Source organism: Mesoplodon densirostris, chromosome 2, assembly GCF_025265405.1.
Source record: "Mesoplodon densirostris isolate mMesDen1 chromosome 2, mMesDen1 primary haplotype, whole genome shotgun sequence".
NCBI classification, from domain to species: Eukaryota; Metazoa; Chordata; class Mammalia; order Artiodactyla; family Ziphiidae; genus Mesoplodon; species Mesoplodon densirostris.
In genome coordinates, this window is record NC_082662.1 from 170,493,335 (window position 1) to 170,515,887 (window position 22,553).

A 22,553-nucleotide genomic window follows, 5' to 3' on the forward strand; every position below is an offset into this window, starting at 1 on the left:
GATACATGATTAGCAAATACTTTCTCCCATTCAGTAGACTGCCTTTTCATTTTGTTGATGGTTTCCTTTGCTATGCAGAAGCCTTTTAGTTTGATGTATTCCCATTTGTTTATTTTTGCTTTTGTTGCTTTTAGTGTCAGATTGAAAAAAAATCATTGCCAAGACCTATGTCAAGGAGCTTACCGCTGTGTTTTCTTCTAGGAGTTTTATGGTTTCAGGCCTTAAGTTCAAGTCTTTAATCCATTTGAGTTAATTTTTATGGATGGCATAACATAGAACAAATGTTTGTTTTTTCTCCTAAATATTTTATTGTTACTGGTTTCTGCTTTTAATTCCACTGTGGTCAGAAAATAGCCTGTTTATGATTTCAGTCCTTTTAATTTTATTGAGACTTGTATTATGACACAGTGTATGGTCTGTCTAGATGAATGTTCCACGTAAACTTGAAAAAGCAGCCTTAGAATCCTTGTCTGCTTGTTCTGACACTTGGATCATTTCAGGCTCAGTCTTTGTTGATTCTCTTGAAAATGGATCTCATTTTCCGGATTGTTCGCATGTCAAATAGTTTTAGGTTGTATCTTGGATATGGTGAATGATTTTACAGAGATTCTGGTTTCTGTTATATGCCTTCAAGAGTATTGCTCTTTGTTTGTTTCCTATTAGGCATATAACTCGGCTGGACTCAAACCCTAAACTCTTTTTCTAGGTGGGCAGCACCTCATATCTCAGTTGCTGCTTAGAGTCTGCCCTGTGCCTGTGTGGTTCAGGGGGCAGAGTTAATGTAGACAGAATTTTTGGCTTACCTATTCTGGCTCTGCCTTCCAGGGCCTCCTCCCTCACTTTCCTGCAGCTGTGATTTCCCTGAATTCTTATCAGTGAATTTTTGCAATTTTTCCATCAGAGTTCTAGCTGCCTGGCAAGGTATAGAGTAAGGACTAAAAACTGTAAAAGTGGGAGACTTCCGCAGTGCTATTCCTTTCTTTGAAGTGTGAACTCTGCCTGCTTCTGGTCATTCTCCAGTGTATTCAGTTAGTTGTTTTTTGTATTTTGTCCAGAGTTTATACCTATTAACAACAGAAGGGTTGGTCCAAAAGAAGCTGCTCAGCCATATTAGGAGCAGAACCTCTAGTACTGCATTACAGATGTGTGTGTGTCTATATCTTTATAAACTGAATTGCAAGAGTCCATATATTTTGAGTTATGAAGGGATGATTTTACATGGTGAAATTGTTCATACACACGTATTAATGGTTCCTAACAACTCAGTAGGGTTGTCTGTAAAACTACAAGTAAAATTATAGGCACAATTTTGTGTGTAAGTGCTTTTATTCTGAAGAAAATGAAGCATTTTAGTGTAGTGATGGAGAACTTGGATTTGGAGATATTTGCAGTCCTAGCTCATACACTTCACAAGCTATGTGGCTTTGGAAAAATTATTTAACCTCTCTGGGAATCAGTCTGTTCAGCTGTAAAAGGAATAATGGTAGGGTTGTGAAGATTACATAAGGCATAAATGTAATGGGCTAATCTCTGCACAGCATTTATTAGATGTGCTTAGCTATTGATTTTGTCTGATTTTTCAAACGGTGTTCCTGTAAAGGAGAAAGCCACTGCCATAATTCCCTTCATGGTATTACCGGGGCCTCTCTGTTTATATAGAAGTATGGTTATTACACAGAAAACAGCTGTTCAATGAAATGCCTTGGGCAAAACTGGACAGTAAATAGTTACCTAAGGAATCAAAAAGAAGTGCATTTTTTTCTTTATTCTTTCAGGAATATTTTGGACATTACCTTGTTTCACGATGATAGAAACAACCTTACGGAGACACCACTTTTTCTTGGTTTCCATTAATTGCTATTTTTTTACTGTATCTTCACTCCACTCCCTTCCCTTCCCTTTGTAATGTCTCAGTTTTTATTTGGGCCCAAATTAATGTTCCAGTATCGTACTACATAGTCTGGCCAGTTCTTTAATTATTACTATTTTTTTGGTCTTCTCTGGTATTCTTAATTTCTTTCTTTCTTTTTTTTCTTTAAATAAAGAGTATATGGGTGGTGCACTTTCTGAACCCTCACATAGCTGGCGATGTTTTTCTGTTACCTTTGCATATGTGATACCGTGACTGGATATCAAATCCTTAGCTTACAATCTTCTCCTTTAAAAACAATAGAGGGCTTCCCTGGTGGCACAGTGGTTGGGAGTCTGCCTGCCGATTCAGGGGACACGGGTTCGAGCCCTGGTCTGGGAGGATCCCACATGCCGCGGAGCGACTAGCCCCGTGAGCCACAAATACTGAGCCTGCGCGTCTGGAGCCTGTGCTCCGCAACGAGAGGCCGCGATAGTGAGAGGCCCGCGCACCGCGATGAGGAGTGGCCCCCACTTGCCACAACTAGAGAAAGCCCTCACACAGAAACAAAGAGCCAACACAGCCATAAATAAATGAATAAATAAATAAATAAAAATTTAAGGGCCTCCCTGGTGGCGCAAGTGGTTGAGAGTCCGCCTGCCGATGCAGGGGATACGGGTTCGTGCCCCGGTCTGGGAGGATCCCATATGCCGCGGAGCGGCTGGGCCCGTGAGCCATGGCCGCTGAGCCTGCGCGTCCGGAGCCTGCGCGTCCGGAGCCTGTGCTCCGCAACGGGGGAGGCCACAACAGTGAGAGGCCCGCATACCGCAAAAAAAAAAAAAAAAATTTAAAAAAACAAAACAATAGATATTTGCTTTTGTTTTCTGGGATAGAGTATTGCAGAAGAGAAGCTTTCTGTCTGATTTTGAGCTTCTTTTGTACAATGTGAAATTTTCTCCTTAGATAGATACCTCTATATCTTTTTCTTTATCCTTTAGATTTTAAAATGTCACCATGTTATTTCTAGGTGTGGTCTCTTCCTTAATATTCCTTTTCTTACCCAAAAAGGTTGGGTAACCTTTTTGAGGTCTGAAGACTAGCCTTTTAATTTTAGACCATTATTTTCCTATTACTTGATTCTTGCCTTTATTCTCTGCTCTGTTTCCATGGAACCTGCTATTTTGCCACATCCAGTCTGCTGTTTACCACTCCTCCTGTATTTGTCAACATTAGGTTTTTCCCTTAGAGAATCTTTCTCACTCTCAGATTAGTCCCTCTTCATGCTTACTTGGATTTTTAGATGTGTTCTCTTGAAACTCGGTATGCATATGCTTTAGGGTCTTCTATGTTTACTGTTTCTCTTTCATAAGGGCACCTTTCCTCTAATCCCTCAAATTGATTTCTTTACAATTTTTCGATTTTTTAGTATGTCTGCATGTGCATGCATTTAGGTCTGCTAGGATGGGATTAGATCTACAAGAGATTCATTGGGGGCTGGTGCCAGAGAAGGTAGGGAGAGGCTTCAGATCTAGATTTGACACCCATGGAAGGAGAGGGAAGAAAGAAGATAGGAAGAATCTCGGACTACAGTTCCAAGAAAGATTTGGCCAGGCGGATGGAGACTCAAGCCAAAGTCATCTGTTGGAATCCAGCATCTCGCTGAATGGGCCTGCCTTAGCACCCCACCATGCTCATTGGCTAGAAAGAGTCCCCGGGAAGTGTAGGCTGGGGTGAACTTGGTGGATCCAGGGGGCAGCCGATGGGACCATCAGGCAATGATGCTCTCCAACAGGGGATCTGAAGGGTATTTACACATGGTTGCCACAGTATGTTCTTCTGTTGCTTAGGATTATTTTTCTAGTTCAGGTAGTTGAAATCCGTTTTCTTCAAATTATGTGGGTGCCTATGCACATCTTAAAAAGCACACTCAAAGGGGGAAGGGGAGAGTTTAGATTTAGTGGAGGTTTACTTTGTCAGATTAGAGGTTCTTTCACGTGTGAGAGATTCGGGCAGCCATGTCCAAAGAGTTTTTCTGTTGTGGCATCATGAAGTTGGCTGGGTCAGTGCCCCTTTCCCAAGTGGCATGGTTATGCCCTTCAGTTGCCAGCTCGAGCTGTGCCCTGCTTCACTGAGTGTGGAAGTGTGAGCAGCCTTCACCCTGCTCCCCAAAGCAAAATGACCTTGACTGGCAAAGTAAGAAGGTCATAATTCTGAAATTGCCCCTTGTAGCATTAAAGACCGGAAGTAAGCAGGTTCACAATGAACAGAGACTGACCATCTTGACATCATTATATGTGGCTGTAGTTTGTCCACCTCTCACTGGTCCACGGGTGGGGATGTTAATGAGCTTCTGCTGCGGTCCATTCCAATGGCTCACACTTTTATTTTTCCCGCTTTATTGAGAAATAGTTGACATACATCACTATAAGTTGTAGACGTACAGCATGATGATTTGATTTACATATATTGTGAAATGATTACCACAATAGGTTCAACTAACATCCATCTTCCCAAATATATACAATAAAAGGAAAAGAAAAAAGGAAAAAAAATTCTCCTTGTGATGAGAACTCTTAGGATTTACTTGTAACAACTTTCCTACATGCCATGCAGCAGTATTGGCTATAGTCCTGTCATACGTTACATCCCTAGTACTTAAAAAAAATTTTTTTTTTAATTTTATTGGAACATAGTTGATTTACAATGTTGTATTACTTTCGGGTGTACAGCAAAGTGATTCCGTTATACGTATACATTTATTCATTCTTTTTTAGATTCTTATATAGGTTATCACAGCCTAGTGATAACCTATTTAATCTTATAAATTTGTACCTTTTCACTATCTTCCTCCAATTCCCCCTCTCCCACCCTCCACCTCTGGTAACCACAAGTCTGATCTCTCTCTCTCTCTCTTTTTTTTATGAGCTTGGTTTTTTTTCCTTATATATAAGTCAGATTGTGAATTTGTCTTCCTCTGTCTGACTCATTTCACTTACTTGCTCGCACTTTGATTTGAAGGTAGCAGCCTTTCCCTCTCCTCAGTTTCTAGTACTAATACAGAGTTTTCTTGTTATATTCCTTTGATCACTTAAGTGGGAGTTTGCAAGAAGGAGTTAAGTGTATGTTCTCAGATTACCATCCTGAACCAGCCCCTGTTAGTGGGTTTTCTAAATTAAAAGTGCCTCCCAGAAAGTCCAACATTTTAATAACAGGTGTTAACAAGTCTAGGCTGGCTCTGATCAAAATCGGGAAGGTACCAACTGTTAAACTTCATGACACTCCTTGTGTGTCTGAACTCGAACACGGGGAATCCAGGTGTCACTGTGTCACACAGGCCCTCACTCTAAGCCATCTGTCTGTCGACGTGTTTCTGGGGAGAAATCTGATTCAGGTAAGGAATCAGGACTAGTAAGGAAGAGAGTGAGGAATTAGGAGTGTGGACAAATACTCAATGAAAATGGGCATTCAGTATGGAGAAGGCCCCCAGTGCTGGATGCCTCAGTTTACCAACTAGATCACTTGCTACACTTCGAGGTTTAGCATAGGAATGACGATTAGTCTAGGAAGGCCTGTCATGTCTGCTTGTTGAAGTTCTCATCTTTCAAGACAGCTCACGTGGCCTCCTCCAATGTGGGTCTCAGTGAAAGGAAACAGTGGGCTGATTTTAGAGTTCGTTCTGCAGACCTCTAGTTTCCAGACATTAATTGTGCACGTCTATCAGTAAAACACTTGGGGGTGTTTACCCCAGATCATGTCACTTATCTATTTAGAGCCCCATCTGCCTCTGAATAAAAAGCCCAAGTGCTTGGGCTTCCCTGGTGGCGCAGTGGTTGAGAATCTGCCTCCTAATGCAGGGGACGCGGGTTCGAGCCCTGGTCTGGGAAGATCCCACATGCCGCGGAGCAACTAGGCCCGTGAGCCACAACTACTGAGCCTGCGCGTCTGGAGCTTGTGCTCCGCAGCAAGAGAGGCCACGATCGTGAGAGGCCCGAGCACCGCGATGAAGAGTGGCCCCTGCTCTCTGCAACTAGAGAAAGCCCTCACACAGAACCGAAGACCCAACACAGCTAAAAAAAAAAAAAAAAAGCCAAGCATTTGAAGCCCTTTAAAAAAAAAAAAACTCAAGTGCTTGCTTACAATCCCCGGCAACCCCTTCACAGTCTCTGCCCTCGCCCCTCTCTGACCTCATCTCCTCCCCGCCTCACTCCACCTCAGCCAAGGCAGCCTCCTTGCTGTTTCTTGGACAAACCCAACACACCAAAGACATTCTGCTTACAGAGCTTTGCACTTAACTTCCCTCTGCCCGGAATATTCTATCTCCAGATATCCTCACTTCTCTAATTTAAAAAGGCAACTACCCCTCCCCCATACATATCCATACTTTCTTTCCTGCGTATTCTTTTTTGTACCACCAATTTCATGCTAGCTATTTATTTATTTATTTATTTATTTAATTTTTTTCTTTTGCGGTACGCGGGCCTCTCTCTGTTGTGGCCTCTCCCGTTGTGGAGCACAGGCTCTGGACGCGCAGGCTCAGCGGCCATGGCTCACGGGCCCAGCCGCTCCGCGGCATGTGGGATCCTCCCGGACCGGGATACGAACCCGTGTGCCCTGCATTGGCAGGCGGACTCTCAACCACTGTGCCACCAGGGAAGCCCCATGCTATTTATTTTACCTGTTTATTAAATGTCCCTCTCCCCCCTCCCCCCACAGAAATAAGCTCCATCAGGGCAGAAATATTTGTCTGTTTTCTAGTACCTGGTACATAGAAGCAGCTCAAAAAATATTTATTGAACGAATGAATGTACTACTGCCCTAATATGATGTATTTTATAAAAACAATAAGCATGGGCTTCCCTGGTGGCGCAGTGGTTGAGAATCTGCCTGCTAATGCAGGGGACATGGGTTCAAGCCCTGGTCTGGGAGGATCCCACATGCCGCAGAGCAGCTAGGCCCGTGAGCCACAACTACTGAGCCTGCACGTCTGGAGCCTGTGCTCCGCAACAGGAGAGGCCGCGATAGTGAGAGGCCTGCGCACCGCGATGAAGAGTGGCCCCCGCTTGCCGCAACTAGAGAAAGCCCTCGCACAGAAACGAAGACCCAACACAGCAATAATTAATTAATTAATTAATAAACTCCTACCCCCAACATCTTCTTAAAAAAAAAAAAAAACAATAAGCATGGAATTCAGAATATATTCATCATCCCTCATATGGCATATCCAATGGAGTGCCTTTGAAACCTTTGCTTGTAAACGTAGGTGCCTTTGAAGGTCGTTGTGGAAAATGATTGGAACTTAATATTTTATCAAAATAAAAGCTGGGAGCAATCTCCAGTTGTGCAGGAAGGGCCACCCTACAGAAAGGGATTCTATTGTTCACCACCTGCCAAGCGACAAAACACTGCCGATTTCTGGAGGAAGAAAGACTTTTCTTGTTGCCAGTAGAGGGTGCTGGGCACCAACAAACGTGAACAGGAGCAGGGCACGGTGGGAACCTGCTCCGAGGTGAGGTGACAGACAGAGGGTCGGGGGCAGCTGGCCTGGATTTGACCAGGCTCTATCCGTTCTGATTCTTAGATTCCCGTATTGCATTTCAGCTTTCACTCCTCCAGGTGTTAATAACTCATTTACAGGCTTGCTGAGTATCCCAGAGCTACTTCTTTTTTTTTTTAAATAAATTTATTTATTTTATTTATTTACTTTTGGCTGTGTTGGGTCTTCATTGCTGCGCGCGGGCTTTCTCTAGTTGCGGAGAGCGGGGGCTACTCTTCGTTGCGGTACACGGGCTTCTCACTGCGGTGGCTTCTCTTGTTGCGGAGCACGGGCTCTAGGCACGTGGTCTTCAGTAGTTGTGGCTCACGGCTCTAGAGCACAGGCTGCAGGCTCAGTAGTTGTGGCCCATGGGCTTAGTTGCTCTGCAGCATGTGGGATCTTCCCGGTCCAGGGCTCGAACCCGAGTCCCCTGAATTGGCAGGCAGATTCTTAACCACTGCACCACCAGGGAAGCCCCCAGAGCTACTTCTTAACGAACAACTCTCTCCTAATCATTTGCTGTTGTTTTCTGCCAGAGGAATTGGAGTATCCCTGTGTAACAATTGCTTTATTTTTGTGTTATAAAACAAATTAGGGGAGGCGGGTACAGCTGTATTTTGTACACCTCTGACATTTATTTCTGCCCGGTGTCCTCAGGTCACTTTAGTGGGAACTGTGTGCACTGATGCTCCAGCTCGTACTACGGCCCCTCAGTGCCCTCACTCCAGCTGGCAGAAGAGGCCTCTGACCAGAGCCGGCCTCCTGTCCCGAAACGCAGAGGCACAAGAAAATACCCCGTCTTCTCTTCCTTCTCTCTCATCTCTGCAGAAAGGCTGTTGGAAGGTTCAACCACAGATTTTTATTTTTTAATTAATTTATTTTATTTTTTGTTGCATTGGGTCTTCCTTGCTGCACACGGGCTTTTCTCTAGTTGCAGCGAGCGGGGGGCTACTCTTTGTTGTGGTGCGCGGGCTTCTCATTGCGGTGGCTTCTCTTGTTGCGGAGCACGGGCTCCAGGGACGCAGGCTTCAGTAGTTGTGGCACGCGGGCTCAGTAGTTGTGGTGCACGGGCTTAGTTGCTCTGCGGCACGTGGGATCTTCCCGGACCAGGGCTCAAACCCGTGTCCCCTGCATTGGCAGGCAGATTCCTAACCACTGCACCACCAGGGAAGCCCTCGACCACAGATTGAGTGAGAGGAGACTGCAGGAGAGGGGCAGAAGGGAGAAATCAGTGCCTGGGGGTGGGGAGGACAAAATCCCAGCCTCTGCCCTGGAAAATCAGAGATAAGTGGCTGCTTTTGCTTAAAGGCAATCCCCCAAGTCACCCTATGTGAGTGTTGAGGTAGATGGGGTTCCTCAGAGATGCCTCTTCCTCTCCTCCGTTCACTTGGCGGAATTGGGAGGCTCCTGGAACTGCCTGGAAATCTTGACTGGTCACAGCCTGGCATGGGGAGGGAAACCCATCTGCCAGGCTCCTGGGGAGCTGGCAGGTCTGTCCCCTTCTCTATGGAGCTGCCACAGAATCCCAGGGTGTTCAGGGTGCTGTGATTCTGTGGGTGTGGCTCCTCAGAGCCTGTAATGTAGCCCCAGGCTCCAATTTTGTCTTCATCTAAATAGCCTTAGTGTGCAAATTGACTGATGTTACCACAAGCAAATACCAGGCTTTTTACTAAGAAAATGATTTTATTTGAATAAAGTATTATCTCTTTGTATATTTGAGTTCTATATAAGATTCAATTTATGGGCTTCCCTGGTGGCACAGTGGTTGAAATTCCGCCTGCCGATGCAGGGGACATGGGTTCATGCCCCGGTCCGGGAAGATCCCACATGCCGCGGAGCGGCTGGGCCCGTGAGCCATGGCCACTGAGCCTGCGCGTCCAGAGCCTGTGCTCCACAGCGGGAGAGGCCACAGCAGTGAGAGGCCCGCGTACCGCAAAAAAAAAAAAAAAAAAAAATAGATTCAATTTATAAAAACAGGGTTTATTGATAAAGCAATTTTGAAAGCTTCGAGACATTAATTCTTTATATTGTTATTTTGGAAACATGATTTTTGGAAAAATGGATAATCCAGACCAAAGAGGGAAAAAAGAATGAAAACTGACCTTTAAGAATGAAATATTGGGCTTCCCTGGTGGCGCAGTGGTTGAGAGTCCGCCTGCCGATGCAGGGGACACGGGTTCATGCCCCGGTCTGGGAGGATCCCACGTGCCGCTCGGAGCGGCTGGGCCCGTGAGCCATGGCCGCTGAGCCTGCGCGTCTGGAGCCTGTGCTCCGCAACAGGAGAGGCCACAACAGTGAGAGGCCCGCGTACCGCAAAAAAAAAAAAAAAAAAAAAAAAAAAAAGAATGAAGTATTGTAACAGTTATAATGTTAAAAGCGGCCAGATTTTAAAATTGCATGTATAAATTACAAAATCATTATGTAAAAACAGCACATCTAGGAAAAAATGACTGGAAAGAAATACAGGTTGGGACTGCCCTGGTGGTCCAGCAGTTAAGACTCCACCCTCTCAATGCAGGGGGCCTGGGTTCGATCACTGGTCAGGGAACTAGACCCCACATGCCACAACTAGAGATCCCGCATGCTGCAACTAAAGATCTCGCATGCCAAAACTAAAGATCCTCCACACCGCAACAAAGATCCTGAGTGCCGCAGCTAAGACCCAGTGCAGCCAAATAAATTAAAATAAAATAAATAAATATTTTTAAAAAAGAAATATGGGTTAATGTTTACCAAAATTATCACTGGGGGATGTGAAAATGGATTACTCCCCCTTCTTTCTAATCTCATATATCCCCTAAATATTCTATGATCTATGATCAGGTTACTTTTTTTTTTTTGACAACTACTAATCTGTTCTTTGTATCATCTACAAGTCGTTGTTTTATTTTATTTTAGATTCCATATATGAGGGAGATCATACAGTATTTGTCTGTCTCTGTCTGACTTATTTCACTTAGCATAATGCCCTCATTGTCCATCCATGTTGTCAAAAATGGCAGGATTTCCTTCTTTTTTATGGCTGAATAATATTCCATTATCTATATATGTGTATATGTATTTAATTTTTTAATATAATTTTTAAAATTTTTATTTATCTATTTTTGGCTGTGTTGGGTCTTCGTTGCAGTGCGCAGGCTTCTCATTGCAGTGGCTTGTCTTGTTGTGGAGCACAGGCTCTAGGCGTGCGGGCTTCAGTAATTGTGGCACGTGGGCTCAGTAGTTGCGGCTCCCGGGCTCTAGAGCACAGGCTCAGTCGTTGTGGCACTCGGACTTAGTTGCTCTGCGGCACGTGGGATCTTCCCAGACCAGGGCTCGAACCCATGTCCCCTGCATTGGCAGGCGGATTCTTAACCACTGCGCCACCAGGGAAGTCCCATGTATATAATTTTTATAACAATGAAACATGTTATGGCTCCTTTGCTGGAACGTCACTTTGGTTTATTTCGATTTTATTTAACAAATACTTGTTGAGCACCTGCCCTGTTCTCTACTCTCCCCGGCCCTGGGGATGCCTTTCTCACAGAGCTCAAATCCAGCAGCCAAAGTAGGTGTCTATAACGTGGTTATAATAGTTTTTCATCAATACATAGAAGGTGCAATAATGAAACGTATTCATAGGCGACACAGCACGAAGAAGGAGGACCCATTCCATCTGGTGGAGTGAGGTCAGGTCACTGGGGAGGCAACTGGGGGCCTGGGTTTTAAAAGATCTTTCACCCCAGACAAAAAGATCCTCCACCCCAGACGAAAAGATCCACCCCAGACAAAAAGACAAAAAGATCTTCCCCCCAGTTTCATCTTCCCAAACTGAAACTCTGAACGCTTTGAACGGTAACTCCCTATCCCCACTGCTTCCAGCTCCTGGCAACCACCATCCTACTTTCTGTCTTTATTAACTTGACGACTCTAGGTACCTCGCGTAAGTGGAATCACACAGTAGTGGTCCTTTTGTGACTGGCTTATTTCACTTAGCGTAATATCCTCAAGGTTGTAGCATGTGTCAGAATGTCTACCTTTTTTAAGGCTGAGTAATATCCCATTGTATGTGTATACCACACTTTGTTTATCCATGAGAATTATCTTTTAAAATGCAAATCAGATCATGTCCCTTTTTTGCTTAAGATTCCTCAGTGGCTTCCCATGGCTCTCAGTCAGCACCTTCCCATGGCTGGGATGCCCTCCTCCAGCTTCCGCCCCTCGGCCTCTGTGCTCTGGCCACGCGGGCCGCTTCCTAATCCCGGAACACGCCAAGCCCTTTCCCAGCCCTGCACTCACGTTGCCCTCTGCCTGGAACCATCTTCCCTGCTCCCTTGGCGCTGGTTCATTCTCACTCCAGATGTTGCCTCCTTGGTGAGGCCTCCCCGGTCACTCTCCCTTTCATCACCCTGTTTACTTCCTTCACATTATCTGGCTTCTTTGGTGGCTTGTTTATTGCCTGTCTCCTCTCCTTGGAATGGGAGCTTCACAAGATGCAGGCCTGGCCGTCTGGGTCACTGCCGTGGGCTCGGTAAAGATGCTCTGATGAGCGCCTGGCTGAATGGGCACTGTCGGGCTGTCTGCAGGGGGCGTGACCTGCCATGATTTAGTGTCCCTGCTCACTTGTCCTAAATGCGCTTTTATAAAAGTACTGATATTAGAAGGTGGCTGTGACCTTGCAAGGGGCTGCACTTGACTTTAGGAACCCAGGTTTTCTCTCTCTCTTCCTTGTATCCACAGCCTCCTGATCAGGTAGCTGGACTGAAGGTCTCAGTTTCTCCTTCCATCAAATCAAGGTGGGGCATGCTGACAGCATGTGTCTCCTCCTGACTTCCTAGCACTTTGTGACGCTGTAGGGAGGGAGAGAAACTGAGAATATTGGGTAAAGAGCTTTAAAAAGAAATATATCCAATCTTTTAACTAGAGGAAGAAAGAAACCAAGAACAACATAAAAAAATTATTTGAAAAATTTCCCCAGAGAAAGAGCAGGATTTCCACTCATCTGCATTTAAAAGTTTGTAATGAGGGAAAATCTGTCCAATAAACACAAAAAATAATTTAGTTTCAAATTACACATATCTATAGAAACACTTAAAAATGCATAGTTAGAGAAGGATGAGGAGATCTTAAAAGGAAAAGCCCTTCATTTAACATGCTGGCAAAGAGCTAAGTGATATATGTACCAGCATACTTTTTCTGTGTTGCAAATATCTCCTCCTACTTTCAGCTTGCCTTTTCATTAATGGGGTCTTAAAATAAACATATTATTGAATATAACATACATACATACGTACAGAACAGTGAATACATCATACAGTACAATGTGAATTTTTTACAAATGAACTGTGTGACCAGCATCCAGATTGAGAATCAATATCACCAGCGTCCCCAAAGCCCCTTTATGCCTCCTCTGGTCACCAACCCTCCAAGGTAACCACTATCCTGACTTACGTACATGGGAGATGAGGAAAGTTCTCTTTGGTGTGTGCTTGCGTGTGGGATTCAGTGCATTGATTTGGGCAGTTGTTATTAACTCATGTTTGTCGCATTATTGCAGTCTATTACATGACAGTTTATCCATTCTATGATTGATGGACATTTGGATAGTTTCCAGTGTGGAGGCATTACAAATAGTGCTGCTGTGAACATTCTCGTATGTGCTTTTGATGAGCACAAGGAAACGTTTCTGTTGGGTGTACACCTATGCTGGTCACAGGATGTGTATATCTTCCTCTTTAGGAGACACTGGGAGAAATACCAATGCTTGGTACTTTTTGTCTTTTTCATTACAGTGGGAGGATGCTGGTATTGTATTGTGGTTTAACTTGCATTTCCCTAATGATGAATTGAGCATCTTTTCATATGTTTATTGGCCATTTGGATAGCCTCTTCTGTGACACACCTGTTCTAGTTTTTTGCCCATTTTTCTGTTGGATTGTTGTTCTTGTCTTATTGTCCTTTTCTTACTGACTTTTGGGGAGTCTTTCTATATGCTGAATACAAGTCCTCTGTCAAATATATGACTTGTGAATATCTTCTCCCACTCTCTGGCTTGATTTTTCACTCAGTGGTGGCTTTTGAGGAACGGAAATCTTAAATTTAATATAGTCTAACTTATCAGGTTTTTTTCCTTTATGGTTAACTCTTTTCTGTTTCTGTTTAATTAAAATATCTTTGATAAGTAAACATCTCCAATTTTAATACAGTCAAATTGAGCAATCCTTTCTTTCATGATAGTTCTTCTAGCGTCTGATGTGTCTAAGGAATCTTGCCCTACCCTGCATTCATTGAGATATAAACCCTATGTTCTCTCCTAAAAATTTTTTAGTTGTGCCTCACACATTTAGGTCCATAATCCACCAAGAATTGATCTGGGGGGGTGGATAGGGAGAGGGATGGACTGGGAGTGTGGGGTTAGCAGATGCAAACTATTACATATAGAATGGATAAACAACAAGGTCGTACTGTACAGCACAAGGAACTGTGTTCAATATCCTGAGATAAACCATAATGGAAAAGAATATAAAAAAAGAATGTATGTTTATGTATAACTGAATCACTTTGCTGTACAGCAGAAATTAACACAACATTGTAGATCAACCATACTTCAATTAAAAAAAAGAATTGAGGGACTTCCCTGGTGGCACAGTGGTTAAGAATCCGCCTGCCAATGCAGGGGACACGGGTTCGAGCCCTGGTCCAGGAGGATCCCACATGCCGTGGAGCAACTAAGCCCGTGTGCCACAACTACAGAGCCTGCGCTCTAGAGCCCGTGAAACACAACTACTGAGCCTGCGTGCTGCAACTACTGAAGCCCGTGTGCCTAGAGCCTGTGCTCCACAACAAGAGAAGCCACCGCAACGAGCAGCCTGCGCACCACAACGAAGAAAGCCCGTGCACAACAACAAAGACCCAACACAGCCAAAAATAAATAAATATATTAGGAAAAAAAAAAGAATCCGCCTGCCATTGCAGGGGACACGGGTTCAATCCCCAGCCTGGGAAGATCCCACATGCCGCGGAGCAACTAAGCCCATGCACCACAACAACTGAGCCTGCGCTCTAGAGCCTGGGAACCGCAACTACTGAGCCCATGTGCCACAACTACTGAAGCCCGCACACCTAGAGCCCATGCTCTGCAACAAGAGAAGCCACCACAATGAGAAGCACGTGCCCCGCAATGAAGAGTAGCCCCCCGCATGCCGCAACTACAGAAAGCCCGCCCGTAGCAATGAAGACCCAACACAGCCAAAAATAAATTTTAAAAAAAAACCTTTAAAAAAAATCTGGCTGTTTGGGTGTTTTCAGCTTAAAAGTAAGAGTGGGGAGCAATGAGTCACCAGCCTGGAGCAGGCAGCCTCTCTTTCCACTGCCCTGCCTGGCTAAAGCCTACTCATTCTCCATGTACCATATTAAATGTCAGCTCATCACGGAGACCTAACTCCCTGTCTCCCTAAATTAGACCCCAGATACGCACTTTCATTTTCTCTCCAAGTGCTCTATACGTCACCTTCTTAGCTCTTCTCCCTTCCCTCTAGAACCAGATGGCTTGAGTTTACTTCTCAGCCCCAAGTTACTAACACTTTGCTCACCACTCTGTGCCGCAGGGTCCTCATCTGTGAAGTGGGGGTAATGATAGCACCTTCCCGAGAGGGTCGTGGTGAAGAGCTGTCGAACTGGTGCTTGTAAAATGCAGCGTGTTCTGGGTTCACGGTAAGAACAGCTGTGGACTGAATTGTGTCCCCCCAAAATTCATATGTGCCAGCCTTAACCCTCAGTGTGATGGTATTAGGAGTTGGGGGTATTAGGACTTGGGGGTCTGTTTTTTTTAAAACAGCCTTACTGAGATATCACTGACATAGAAAAATTGTATATAATTAAAGGATACAACCTGATATTTTGATGTACTTATATATTGTGAAATGATCACCACAATGCAGCTAATTAATGTATCTATCACGTCTATGTACTTACCATTTGTATGTGTGTGTGTTGAGAAGATTTAAGCTACATCCTCTTAGCAGATATCAGTTATACAATACAGTTATACAATACAGTTATACAATACAGTTATACAATACAGTATACAATACAGTTATACAATACAGCTATAGTCACCATACAGTACATTAGGTCTCCAGATCCTATTCATCTTGCATAACTGAAACGCTGTACTTTTGACCAACATCACCCCACTTCCCCCTCCCCCCATCCCGGCAATCACCATCCTTCTCTCTGCTTCTAGGAGTTTGACTGTTTTAGCTTCCACATAAAGTGAGATCATGTGGTATTTCTCTTTCTGTGTCTTGCATATTTTGCTTAGCGTAATGTCCTTCAGCTCCATCCCACTTATTCAAATGGCAGGATTTTCTTTTTTGTGGCTGAAAAATATTCCAATGTGTCACACAATTCTTACCAACAACAATCCCCAACCCTTGAACAGCCCTTGACATCTTTTGCCTGCAAGACCGTTTTACGAATGCTCTTTCAATTGAATGCTTGGAAGGAAATTTCTTTGTGTGCGTTAATGAATACAGCTTATGCAGCCAAGAAGCACTTCCTTCTGAATGTTTTTCAAAATTGTAAGGGCAGCAAAGCCAGTCTGTAAACTCTCAAAAGGTCTATTCTGACATCCCAAGGGAGGATGCAACTCTTCCCCAAAGGCATCCCCCCTCTGGCCTAAGGTGTGGTGGACGGAACCGCCAGATGCTGGCTTTACTTCATTTTCTCATCCTCCAGTCTTCATGAAGTAGGTATTCTTTCCCCCATTTTGTGGTGGATCAAACCAAGTTATCAAGAGTGCTTAAATAACTTGCCCAAGCTCCTATGCAGGCAGGTTATCGTCAGAATTTATCTGTTTTAACTACAGAGATTGTGCATTAAAAACAAAGCAAAGCAAAACAAAAATCTCATTTTTCTAATTACTAAAAAAGGCCTTCAGAAATTCTGGAAGATACAGAAGAAATATAAAGATGATACTAAAAATCACCCAGATTTCTTCAACTCAGTAGTAATCATTGTTAACACACTGGTAAATTTTCTTTTTTTTTTTTCTTCTGTGTGCGTTGACTGAAATCATACATTTTATTTTTTCATATTCTTTTCCATTATGGTTTATTACAGGATAGTGAATATAGTTCCCTGTGCTATACAGTAGGGCCTTATTGTTTATCCATTCTATAAATAATAGTTTGCATCTGCTAGTCCCAAACTCCTAACCCAACGCCCTCCCACTTGACAACCATAAGTCTGTTCTCTATGTCTGTGAGTCTGTTTCTGTTTCTGTTTCGTAGATAAGTTCATTTGTGTTATCTTTTAGATTCTACATACAAGTGATATCATATGGTATTTGTCTTTCTCTGTCTGACTTACTTCACTTAGTATGATAATGGCATTATTTCATTCTTTTTTTATGGCTGAGTAATATTCCATTGTATATATGTACCACATCTCCTTTATCCATTCATCTGTTGTTGGACATTTAGGTTGTTTCCACATCTTGGCTATTGTAAATAGTGCTACTATCAACATCGGGGCACATGCATCTTTTCAAATTATAGTTTTGTCTGGATATATGCCCAGAAGAGGGATTGCTGGCTCATATGATAACTCTATTTTTAGTTTTTTAAGGACCCTCCATACTGTTTTCTATAGTGGGTCCACCAATTTACATTCCCATCAAGAGTGTAGGAGGGTTCCCTTTTCTCCACACCCTTTCCAGCATGAAATCATACATTTTAATGATGATACGTATTCCTTTTTAACTGACATTGCATAGTGTGAGCTTTCTTTATGCCATTTAAAATTCTTCTGAACATGGTTTTTAATGACTATTTAACAATTTATTTTGTGTATTTATCTTTCTTTTGTTGGGTATTTTCATTTTCTTAATTTTTTTGGTAATTGTATGAAATGCTGTAGAAAATCTTTGTGTTTCAACTGCTGTCTAAATCTCAAATTATCTCTATGGGACAGATTCATTTAAAAGGAGAGTTACTGGGGCAAGTTTATGAATATTTTTAAGGCCCTTGATACATATGACCAAATTACTGCTGAAAAGGTGGCACCTGTAAATGCACCTGGCACCTTCTCACCGCTCTCTCTGCAACATTGACTATTAACTTCTTAAAAGAAGTCTTTACTAATTTGGTGCCTGAATAATGCTACCTTCCTGTTTTTTTGTTTTTGTTTTTGTTTATTGAAGTTAGTTGATTTACAATGCTGTGTTAGTTTCAGGTATACAGCAAAGTGATTCAGATATATATTCTTTTTCAGATTCTTCTCCATTATAGTTTATTACAAGATATTGAATATAGTTCCCTGTGCTATTCAGTAGGTCCTTGTTGTTTATCTATTTTGTATATAGTAGTTTATATCTGTGAATTACAAACTCCTAATTTATACCCCCACCTTTCCCCTTTGGTAACCATAAGTTTATTTTCTATGTCTGTGAGTCTGTTTCTGTTTTGTAAATAAGTTCATTTGTATCATTTTTTAGATTCCACATGTAAGTGATATCATATGCTATTTGTCTTTCTCTGACTTCCTTCACTTCGTATGATAATCTCTAGGTCTTTCCATGTTACTGCAAATGGCATTATTTCATTCTTATTTATGGCTGAGTAATATTCCATTGTGTGTGTATATATATATATATATATATATATATATATATATACACACACAATGGAATATTATATATGCATATACACTGCATATATATATATATATATATATATATATATATATATATATATATACACCACATCTTCTTTATCCATTCATCTGTTGATGGACATTTAGGTTGCTTCCATGTCTTGGCTATTGTGAATAGTGCTGCTGTGAATATTGGGGTGCATGTATCTTTTCGAATTATAGTTTTCTCTGGATATATACCCAGGAGTGGGATTTCAGGACCATATGGTAGCTCTATTTTTGTTTTTTGAGGAACCTCTATACTGTTTTCTACAGTGGCTGCACCAATTTACATTCCACCAACAGTGCTACCTTCCTGTTGATTAAGCCTGTCCTCTTTTGACTTCTCCATGCTCCATGGATGGGATCCTGGCTGAAAGTAACGGGGCCACTGCCTCTTGGATCCCTTCTTTTATTTTTTTTAAAAAGCCCTTCCATAGTATTTTCCATGTCCTGGGAACTGTTTAAGTGCTTAACAAATACTAATTCAAATAACCGTACAATGAAGGCTCTATTGTCATCCTCCTTATTCAGTAGATGTGGAAACTAAGGCACAGAGAGCAGCTCAAGGCCACCTGACTTGTGACAAGGTAGAGCTGGGCTCGGTCTGGGAGCAGGCACTGGGGCCACTCAGAAGCAGGGAAGGGTTCCTGCTGCACGAAGAAGCCAGCACCTCTGACTTGGGTCTCAGCCACGCATTCCCTGACTCATCACCCTTCTTTCTTTTAGGCCCTGTCTTATTTTTTCAGGTGCCTTGAGCACCGGTTCATGGACACTGTTGCCAAGCCTGGTCACATTAACGGGCCTACAGGCAACCTGGCCAGTGTCCTTGGGGTGTCAAGAATGACACTTGCTTTGTAGTCAAGGCTGTGGCACAGACAGGTCATAAGGAATCACAGCCGTGAGTCACTGTGTCAGGGCCTTTTCCAACCCCAAAGCTCAGTGGATGGCAGGGCTACCTCTGCCAGTCAGCATGGAAGTGTCCCAAACCCCAGAGGAAGGGAAATCTGACATCGACTGCTCACTGGGAAGCTAGCGAGAATCCACATTAGCCTCACGTCAGCCCAGCCACACTTATCACCCCGTGCAGCTGTCTGTTTACTAAGGGTGGACTTCCTACTGCTGGGACCCTGTCTTTGTCTCCCCAGCCCTGAGGTGTCTGGTGATTGTTAGGTGCTCAGTGAATGCTGATTGAATGAATGAACTGCAGATGGGATGAGCTGGCTGACCAGAAGTGGCCCACCTACTGAGATTAAGAGATTGTTTACCCATGAGATGAAGGTGCTTCGGCCGGCCCACCCTGGTCAGGGGGCCTGCGTTCAAATCCCAGTGATGTCCCTGACATTCAGGCTCATGACCTTGAGTGATATTAGTTTGTGTGTTTTGGCCTCAGTTTTCCTTCTCAAAGGCCCCCACTGTTGTGAGGGTAGAAATGGAATGTATGTGATGACAAGGAGACCCAGGTAGATGTAAGCGATGGGCGCTGAGCCTTTGGACGGGGATCTCGTAACCACAGGGTCTGCTGTGTCTCGCTCCTTCAGAGCAAAGGCGGCACCATTAGGGGTCCCAGGGCTGACTTTCCTGCCCTACTCATAAATGCTTTTCCTGAAGGGGGCTCTGCCCTCTTGACAGGGCTTCAGCCTCTGGGAGGCAGGAAGCTGATATGCCAAGACCTCTGGGGTCTGGCTGGACACGTTTCACATCGGCTGAGGCTGGACTCCAGGAAGTTTTTTTTTTTTTTTTTTTTTTTGCTGTACGCGGGCCTCTCACTGCTGTGGCCTCTCCCGTTGCGGAGCACAGGCTCCGGACGCACAGGCTCCGCGGCCATGGCTCGCGGGCCCAGCCGCTCCGCGGCATGTGGGATCTTCCGGGATCGGGGCACGAACCCGTGTCCCCTGCATCGGCAGGCGGACTCTCAACCACTGCGCCACCAGGGAAGCCCTCCAGGAAGTTTTAAACTTCCCTCCCACTGTTAACAAATTAAGAAGCAGGGGCTTCCCTGGTGGCGCAGTGGTTGAGAGTCCGCCTGCCGATGCAGGGGACACGGGTTCGTGCCCCGGTCCGGGAGGATCCCACATGCCGCGGAGCTGCTGGGCCCGTGAGCCATGGCCGCTGAGCCTGCGCGTCCGGAGCCTGTGCTCCGCAACGGGAGAGGCCACAACAGTGAGAGGCCCGCGTACCTCAAAAAGAAAAAAAAAGAAAAAAAGAAGCGGCCACGGTGATGTGGTGAAGGCAGAGGAAGGAATAGGGTACCACGGAAGCAAGGGCCCATCTCGGCTGCATCCTTTGTGAAACTCCTCCCTCCACCCTTCCCCGTTTTCTCTTTCCTGGCATTCTCCGACGTAGGCCCAAAGGGGTGGCAGGGGCTCAGCCTCCCTCACCTCCCTCCTCTGACCTTCCTCAGAGGGAGATGCCTTCTCATTCCAGGACAAGGCGAACAAGTCCTCAGGACTGAGAGACCCTCCTTAGGGCTTTGGCCTCAGGGTCCTGTCCCCAGACCGCCTGGCAGAGGTCATCCCATCCACTCCAGCTGGAGCCTTCCTTCTTGCAAGGACTCTGAAGGCTTTAAAAAAAAAAAAGTATTATTCTGTTTATAGACACCCAGAAACAGGCCATGTTAACATAGGTCCATAGCAACATCTTCCTCTTAGAGGCTTCCCGCTGTAAGTGGTCGCGAGCAGGTTAAGGGGCAAGGGCTGTGCTGTGCTCTTTTGCAAACAGCATGTCAGTTTCAGCTCCGAGTCTCATTCGCAATCTCACTGCCTCTTCAGGCTTCTGTGGGGCACACCGGTTGCTTTCCTTCTGCAGGATTTTGGGCAAAATGTTGGGCTCCTATATCCCAGTCCTTCAGTTTGTCCACCTCAGAGGCTTCTCCAGGCTCTGGGGAAAGTTGGGGAGGGGAACCCTTTTCTTAGAGAAATCTTCCTCAGGAAAGAGTCAAGGGGCTGCACAGTTCTGTGGTTAGTGCCCCTGGGGGAGCCTAGAAGCTGCCCTTGGACAAGGGACTTGGGTGATGTCCAGGGATGTCTCTTTTGCTCACAGAGCGCTGGTCACCCTCCCACTGAAGATGAGGCTGAAATGCATGCATCCTCGTACAAGAAGCACGCTGACCTAAATTCACAATGAGGAGACATGGCCTCAGGTCTTTGCCAAGGAACAAATTTTGATAGTGAAGACCCACAGCCCTACTTTCTCCAAAGTAATAGGTGATTCCTTAGGTTAGTCCCCTTTGAAGGACTGACTCTACAGCAAACAAATATTATTTGGGCACATAAAATGCTCAAAAATTATAATTAGTATTCTCAGAATGATTTTTATTTGAATATATAGTTGATTTCCAATATTGTGATAGTTTCAGGTGTACAGCAAAGTGATTCAGTTATACATATATATATTCTTTCCAGTTCTTTTCCATTATAGGTGATTACAAGGTATTGAATAGAGTTCCCTGTGCTATACAGTAGGTCCTTGTTGTTTATCTATTTTGTATATACTGGTGTGTATCTGTTAATCCCATACTCCTAATTTATCCCTCCCCCAGGCCTTAGGTTGCTTTTCGTTTTGTTTATGATTTCCTTTACTGTTCTAAAATAACATTTTTAGAGAAGTTCCTGAAGGTCCAGTGGTTAGGACTCTGTGCTTTCACTGCTGAGGGTGCCGGTTCAATCCCTGGTCAGGGAACTAAAATCCTGCAAGCCATGTGGTATAAGTAGAAAATAAATAAATAAAATAAAATAAAATATTTATTTAAAATAAGAAACAGCAACAGAAAGCCTAGGCTATAAAGTCATGAATATTTCTGAATGTGAAGCCACGGGCACTGACAATAAATATAAATAAACAAACAAATAAATGAATGAAATGAAATGAGAAATGTAGAGGTTCAACCAGGTCTGCATATAGAGAACAAAGACCACAGAGTGGGGATGGACAGGGCTGGAGGATGAAATTTTATTAAAAGAAAAGAGAAGAGGAAGAGATTTCCTAAAGTTAACTTAAGATGAGAAGGGCTCACAGATCTTGGAGTAAAGAAGGCATTCCTTTCTTTTTTTTTTTTTTTAATTGAAGTATAGTTGATTTACAGTGTTGTGTTAGTTTCAGGTGTACAGCAAAGTGATTCAGTTACACATATACATATATATATATTCTTTTCATATTCTTTTCTATTATGGTTTATCACAGGATATTGAATATAGTTCCCTGTGCTATACAGTAGGACCTTGTTGTTTATCCATTCTATATATAATAGTTTGCATCTGCTCATCTTAAACTCCCAGTCCGACCCTCTCCCACACCCCCTCCCCCCTGGCAACCACAAGTCTGGTCTCTATGTCTGTGAGTCTGTTTCTGTTTCATAGATAAGTTCATTTGTGTCATATTTTAGATTCCACATGTAAGTGATATCATTTGGTATTTGTCCTTCTCTTTCTGACTTACTTCACTTAGAATGAGTGGCCCAGGGTTTATTTTGGACCCATAGCTTTTTTTTTTTTGGCT